Raw genomic sequence first — 8,125 nt, 5'->3', positions numbered from 1 at the left:
TCCTAGGCCATCTTAGGGTTTTTGAATTAAATCATAAATATTTGAATTTGGGCATTTAAAATTATATAAAATATTTAAATGCTCAAATATCTCCAAACTAAAATGTTCCATGTTGGAAATAATCCAACTATGGACCAGGAGTAATTTGGTGATTTTAGGAGTTGCCTAAGTATTTTATTTAATTCAACAAAGTTGCAGAAATAAAAAAAACAGAAACAGAAAGGAAAAGGGAAAACTTACCTGGCGCCACCACAGGCCCACCAGCCAGCCCACCTGGCCGGCCCAGCCCGGCCACCGCTCCAGCGAGCTGCTTGGCTTGCCAGGCAGGCAGCCAAGGTGCTCGGCGGCGGCACCGCAGCTCGCCACGCAGCTGCACGCCGCCCTGCTTCCCCCTCTCGCCGCCCTGATGGCCTGGACGAGCTCCACGTCGCGCCCCGACCCCCCTGGACACCTCCATTCGCCCCCAGTTCCTCTCCCTCGCGCTCCCACGCCATGGCCGACGCCACCGTCGCCGCACCGCCGCCGTAGCTGTGCTCCCCGTCGTCTCCACGCCGCGCCACCGTGTCCAGAAGCTCCGCCGTCCTCTACTTCTTCGAGCTAGCCGAGCCCCGAGCGCTCGCGTGCCCCGAAGCCGCCGCACCAACCTCGCCCGAACCGCCATCGCCGGAGATCCCCTTCGCCGTCGCCGCCGCAGCAGCTCGTCCCCGACCACGCCGTCCTTTCCATCAAGACCGCAGTGAGCTGGGCTAACTTCCCCTTCCTCTCTTTCTCTCTCTCGTGCACCACAGCGAGCACACTAAGCTCACCCGCACGCGCCGTCGCGGACCTCTTCGCCGACGTGCTCCCGGCCATCCTCCGGCCACCTCGCCTTGTCCATCGCACTCACCACGCCGCGTTGGGGCTAACCATGCACTCCCCGCACCTCACCGCACACTCTAGCCACGAGTTCGTCTTCAACCGAACTCCGGCGGCCGCCAAAGTCGCCGCCGGCGCCAACTCCGGCCACCCCGAGCCCAACCACCACCACCAATAGTCGCGGCTCAACCTCAGCAACACGTAGATGCCTTCCGCCGTCCATTTGGTTGCCGGAATGGCAAAAAGCACTTTCGCCGCCGCGTCGGGCTCGCCGGCGGCTAGACGCCGGCGTGTTTGACTCTGACTTTGACCACGGGTGGGCCCCGGTTGACCCCCTGGGTCTATGACATGTGGGGCCCCCTCTGCTAATTAATCCAGTTAGTTTAAATCTAATTTAATTAAACTAATTGAATACTGACATGCGGGACCCACTGGTCAGTTTGACCTGGACCAGCCCGTTGACCACTGACGTCATCATGACGTAGTGCTGACGCAGTAATTTAATTACTGGAATTATATTTTTACACAGGAAATTCCAGAATATTATTTAAACTTCAAAAATTCATAACTTTTATTCTGTAACTCCAAATTGGACAAATTATATATGAAAAATGATCAGAAAAATCCAATCTATCCATCTGTACTATTTTCATGCATGATCAAACAAGTTAAATTGATGTTAAATGCAGAACAAGGAAAAGCACTTAAAGAGGCCATGTTTGAGTTTGAAATTTGAATCTTTGATTCAAATTTGTTCAAACCCTTCTGGTTTTAGTTGCATTAGCCCAACACACTCATATTGCCATGTTTCATGCATGCATCATATTGTTGCACATTGTTTGGTGATGCTTGTGTATCGATGTCCTTTGCGACAGGTTCTGCCTCCGAAGAGTACCGTGATTACCCTAACGAAGAACCGTATCAGTGCATCGAACCATCAGGCAAGCAACCAACCATTTGATCATATCGATACAATCCCATGTTCTCGCTCCTGCTCTCTTTTACTGCATTAAGACAACGCGTTTCAAACTGCTGTGTGCTACGGTAGTTGAACCCTTTTCCTCTGCATGACCTGTCATTGCCACAGTAACTAGATGAAACCCACTAGCATGTGTAGGAGTTGATTGAGCCATATGTATGTGTTGTTCCTACCTTGCTATGCCTGCTATGCTTAGAGTCGTGTCAGGTCTGGTTCATCTGGGTGATGGGCTAGAGTGAAATGATTATGTCGGTAATGAGAGTGGTGTGGTGAACACGATTTGGTAAAGGTATCGATGAGAGGCCATGTAGGAGTACATGGTGGGTTGTTTCATTGAAGCCGACCTTAAGCACTGAGATCTGTATGTGTGATTTAAGAATCAGCTACTACCATGCATTGGGCCCGAAACCAATGGACCCTCTCGGCTTCTTATTCACCCTAGTTCTCCGTCCAGGAGTTGCAAGTAGTTTCTGGTGTTTGTAGCCTACTGGAGGCCGTGGACAGCGCTGACCGTAGGGGTGGGCTGTGATGCGGTAGGTACGTGGCCGGGTGTACCGAATACCCGTTAGGTATCTCGGGAACCCTGTTCACATCGTTCGGGGCCGTATGGGAAACCTCGGCCGGACTCCCTGCGGATGGAACCTGAATAGGCGATAAACCTGGACTGGAGGCTTAGGTGATTAGGTAGGTCGTGGCCGACACCCACGTTGGGCTTCCGCTTGAAGGTTGCCGAGTACATGTCGTGTAAACGACGGTAAGTGGTGAGAGCGTGTATGAAGAAGTACACCCCTGCAGGGTTAACATGATCTATTCGAATAGCCGCGTCCGCGGTAAAGGACTACTTGGTTGCCGATACAGTTCATAGACAAGTAAATGGAAACTACTAAAAGCCTCAAGATAAGTGTGAGTGCCGAGGATGGCCCTTCCGTAGGAAGACGGAGGTGGATCCTCGGTAGTGTATTGAAGTGGTGAGTAGTGGACTCGTGTGCGCAAAACCATTTCAAGTTGGAGTATCGTAGGATAGTCTAGCCAAGAGTCAAAGCTGGCTTGCTGCAATAACCCCACCAACCCTTCTTGATAATATGCATGTATGTAGGATCTGATGTAAGTCTTGCTGAGTACCTTTGTACTCATGTTGCTATAATCTACATTTTTACAGAAGACGCTGCAACCCCTTCTGATGGGTTCTATGTAGACGTTGACATCAACGAGTAGGCTAAAGACCCAGGTGGTGACCCTGAGCTTGTGAAGGACCACGTAGTATAGTAGGCTTTCCAAGCCTCTTTTATTTTACTAGTTGTCTGTACTCAGACAAGTTACTTCCGCTGCTGGTTTGTATGACTGTATGACTTGTATGTTGGGTCGTGAGACCCGTACCTTTGTGTATGTTATGTATGGCTCCCTGAGCCTTAAATAAAGTACTTGTGTCGTAGAGTCATGTTGTGATGCTTCGTTGTATTTGCACATATCGAGCATATTGTGTGTATGATTGAAATGCTTGGTATGTGTGGGATCTGACTATCTAGTTGTTTATCTTTAGTAGCCTCTCTTACCGGGAAATGTCTCCTAGTGTTACCGCTGAGCCATGGTAGCTTGCTACTGCTCTGGAACACTTAGGCTGGCCGGCATGTGTCCTTCTTCGTTCCTGTGTCTGTCCCTTCGGGGAAATGTCACGCTTTGAGTACCGGAGTCCTGTTAGCCCGCTACAGCCCAGTTTACCGGAGTCCTGCTAGCCCAGCGCTACAGCCCGGACCCACTTGCTGATGACCGACACGTTCGAAGCTGGGTCATGGATGCCTGTCCCTGTAAGTCCATGCCACTTTGGGTTTACGACTAGTCATGTCAGCCCGGGCTCCTTATCATATGGATGCTAGCGACACTATCATATACGTGAGCCAAAAGGCGCAAACGGTCCCGGGCAAAGGTAAGGCGACACCCGTGGGGATACCGTGCGTGAGGCCGCAAAGTGATATGAGGTGTTACCGGCTAGATCGATGTGACATCGAGTCGGGGTCCTGACACATGCTTAGGGTTTAATTGATCATGTTGGTTCCGTGGTGGTTTCTTTAATAGAAATCAGAGGGGAAACCCTCTTTTGCTAAAAAATATATGCTTAGAGTTTCCCCCTTTTATGATCACTATACGATCAGAATACATGCTTCGTGTCATAATAACACTGCTACACCCATCAAGCTAAACAAGCTTAGTTGTTCAAATACGAATCTGATATTATTAAAACAGAGTTGTTTAATTGGTCAGCTAAATGTTCCTAATTAGTTTCAAAAATGCATGTTCGCCGCTCGGGTGTGTATCTCTGTGTGTGGTATGGTCAGCACAGCTGGGGAGGTGAACTTTGCATATGCAGGGGTTTATAGGGAGACACTACTTTTTATGTTTTCATGAATCTCAGATTCTGAACAGCATCATAATGATTATGAGCTTGCGCGCATGAAAAGAATAAAGCAGAACAATGCCATGGCTGTCAAACTTGGCATTAAGGGACTGAAATCAAGTCTGGATGCAATGCAATGCAAACACTCTCCACCTACAGATTCATGCTCAGAATATGATCCTAACAGTGCTTCTGAGCTAGAGGGAGACCTAAGTCAATGTAGCTCCCTAGTGGAGGAGTCAGAGGAATATGCCCTATCTTATTCACCCATCAAGGTACTTGCTCTAACTTTCCAAGGTTACATTGCTCGCACATATCTTGCAACTGATGCTTTGCATTGCTTCTACTTTGTTGAACTGCCATTAGCTTAGTTTACACATCATGAATGTGAATATGCCCTGCCTATCCATTTTCAGTACATATTCCAACTGTCATCATACCATATTTATCCATTCAAATGATGTTCTTGTGTATCAGACGTTCAAAAGGAAGAGGGTGATTGCTGATCTTGGAGGAGCACAAGCAAAGTATTTTGAAAAGGTAGTGGCACCTGATAAATCAAATAGCCCATTAGGTGTAGTTGCAATATCACCTGACCCACAAAATACCCCAACTCTAGCAAACTCTAGCCCTACTACACTGGTCATTTCTGATGCCCCAACTCAGTAGACCCCAACTGCAGCAAACAGTATGATTATGCCAGTTGACATAGCACCAGTTGTACGATGCAAAACCCCCATTCCAGCAAAGAGTACACCAAATCCAGTTGCCAAAACCCATTTCGAACCAGAGAGAGCCCCAATTGCAGCAAATAGGACCCCTGTTCCATTTCTTCCCAGCTTAGAAGACGAAGCTTATGTTGTTGTTAGGAACTTTGTGTGCATCTTTCCTTCATGGAAAGATTATACCGCAGACACAGAACAATTTCCAGTCTTCCTCCGCAACTTACGCGTAAGTAATGTACTAATGTTATTCGTGGTCATTACTGCATATATTTCTGCTGACAGAAGACACAAGATTTCATTCTTTTAAATTGGCAAGGCGCAAACTGGATTGTGATGACGAGCAAGGGTTGGTTGCGCTTTTCAAGCACTCGTCGTTGAAGTATTGTTCCTACCCGAGGCAAGCACACTTCGATGGCAAGCCTCTGAACGAAATTTCTGTAAAGCCTCTGAACGAAGAGGGATTGGTTCATTTTGTAGCATTCTACATCTTATCTCCCTCGCCCACCATTTACTAAAAAAGATTAGATCTATATTGAATCTTACCAACAAGTAGAATACACAGACAATGCCAGTGCAGAAGTGTAGCCCATTGCTCTTGTCAGTACATTTTGTCCTGTAACGCTTGTACTTCCAGGGATTGGTAGTTGATTATGTAGCATCAATCTGCATCTTATCTTCATTATCCTCGATCCCTTCCAGTATTATCATATCTATAATTACTCTCTACAAAATGTAGAGTACAAGCAATGCTTATGAAGAAGATTCTGTGCTGAAATTCTTGAGTTATCCTTCCCTTGCCATGGAGAAGGGCATTATAAAGCCGGTGTTAACTATTAATGTAAGTCAGTCCTTCTAAAGCCTTTATCCTCAACTGCTGTTTAATTTGCTCATACTCCCTATCGTTTACTTCTGTATAGTTTGCTGTTTCTACCAAAATGCATGTTCGTAAGAACCGTAAGTTCTAAGTTTTACTTGTAAAACCAAATTCCTTATTCATACCATGCACATTACTTAATACTCCCTATATGTATGCTTGTTTTTGTGGATCTATAATCCAGTGTGTGGGGAAGCAGCCCACGTTTGCACCTTGTCATCTCCTGTTTTATCTTACTGATGTGGTTGATGATATGAACAACATGCCATGCACATTATCTAAAATAGATACAATGATTTCCTTTGCCCTTCATCTATGCTTGTTATGTTGACATGGTAATCCAGTAGTGTGGTGAAGCTCCCCGCATTATGAACAATGCCAAATTATGCTATTGATATTTTGAACATACTCTTTATTTTCTAATTTGAAATTGGATAGAATTGACAGAACAGTTATCATATTTGTTTATACACGTGTAAAACCTGTCATCTCTCTGCTTTGTTTCGGGGTGATATGCCTGATGGCATGCACAAGTCTGCTGAAGGCTGTGAGACAAACCCAACATATATTGCAGCAAAGAAGGCAAAACATCTTGAAGATAGTGAGACAACCCCAAAGTCTTGTCTTGATGCAGTGTTCAAGTTACTTGAGACTAACAGTCAGACAAGCTCACAGAATTCGTTGTCTAAATCAGTTCGACTTCTTCAGTCCCAAGTTCTAGCAGAAAGGCATTCTGCAACTCAACTTCGACTCAAAGTCCTATCTCTAAGAAATATTGCCAAGAACACCAATGAGAACCTCATCACTAAACAGCTACACCTAGAAGCTATGACCGACATGCTAGGCCGGTCTCACAGCCTTGCTCAGCAGCTTGCGCAGCAGTTCCCCCGCAAGGCTAACCTTTCTTGAACTGTCTTGGAAGTGGTCTCAGTTCAGTATTATTTTGTTATGCTGCAATGGTGCCCAGTTTTTGTAATCTGCTTCTTCGTTGCGCTTTATGATCACTGGTGGCGAACTTTCATGCCCAGTGGATGTAATATACCTTAAATCCTTTATTGTGTAGTGTAGGTTTATTCTTAGTCACTATGCTGTAATTTCTTTATTGTATAGAGTAGGTTTGTTCTTAATTCCTACTAGTTACGCAGCAGCCCGAAATGAACCCCGGCCCATGATTGTGCGAATCAAATCACGGGCTTTTAATAGGCCAAAATTGTCTGGGTCCTTGTTTGGCCCAATCAGATATCGGCTGCGAGCAGGCCGGATGCAAATCGGGCCGTAGTTAGGCCCAACTATATGACGGGCTTTTAACAGGCCAAAATTAATATAGGGTCGAAATGTTAAATGGGCCCTTAACAGGCTAAAACTAATATCAGGCCGAATTCCTAAGTGGGCCCTTAGCAAGTGGGCCCAAAAGCATAGTGTCCAGTTGACGGGCCGAATCTGATATGGGCCATAATTGAGCCCAAATCCTTTTAAAGGGCCAGACTTGATCTGGGCCATAATTTGGCCCAGAACGTGGTAGGCTTTTAACGGGCCGGATCTCATATGGGCCACTATTAGGCCCGGAGCATGGCAGGCCATTAATGGACCGGATCAAATATGGGCCGGCATTTGGCCCAAAACATGGCAGCCAGTTAATGGGCCGGCCTACTAGGGTCCTCAAAATCTTGTGGGCCTACAGCTGGGCCGGCCCATTAATGTCGGCGAAATCCCATGGGACTTTAGCTGGGAAGGCCCATTGTGACCCGTAAGAATCTTGTGGGCCTTTACCTGGGCCAGCCCATTATGGCACATAAAAATCTTGTGGGCCTTTACCTGGGCCGGCCCATTATGGCCCGCAAAATCTTGTGGGCCTTTAGCTGGGCCAGCCCATTATGGTCTGCAAAATCTCGTGGGCCTTTAGCTAGGCCGGCCCATTATGGTCCGCAAAATCCTGTGGGCCTTTAGTTGGGCCGGCCCATTTAAACTTGTTGGGTCGTGCCACGTGTCGACGTATCATATGCGCCTTCTATCTAGTGTGTGGATGACATCTGTCCCGATGATGAGCCGACACGTGTTACCTCTAGCCAATGATGATTTTACACGTGGAAAATCCCCATTGGTCGGGGCTGTTAATGGGTTATCGGATCCAAAACCCGACCCGATAGCTTAACGGCGTTCCGTTACGGTGGATGCCACGTGTCGGTCACCCTTGACGAAAGCACTTCTATGACGCGCGATTTATCATCATGGAAGTGGACACTTCCGTGATGATAATTTTGGTAATGTCATGGAACAATTCTATGACAGCACAGGTATGA

The sequence above is a fragment of the Triticum aestivum genome, chromosome 1A (assembly GCF_018294505.1).
Source record: "Triticum aestivum cultivar Chinese Spring chromosome 1A, IWGSC CS RefSeq v2.1, whole genome shotgun sequence".
NCBI lineage: Eukaryota > Viridiplantae > Streptophyta > Magnoliopsida > Poales > Poaceae > Triticum > Triticum aestivum.
This window is presented reverse-complemented; position numbering follows the sequence as displayed.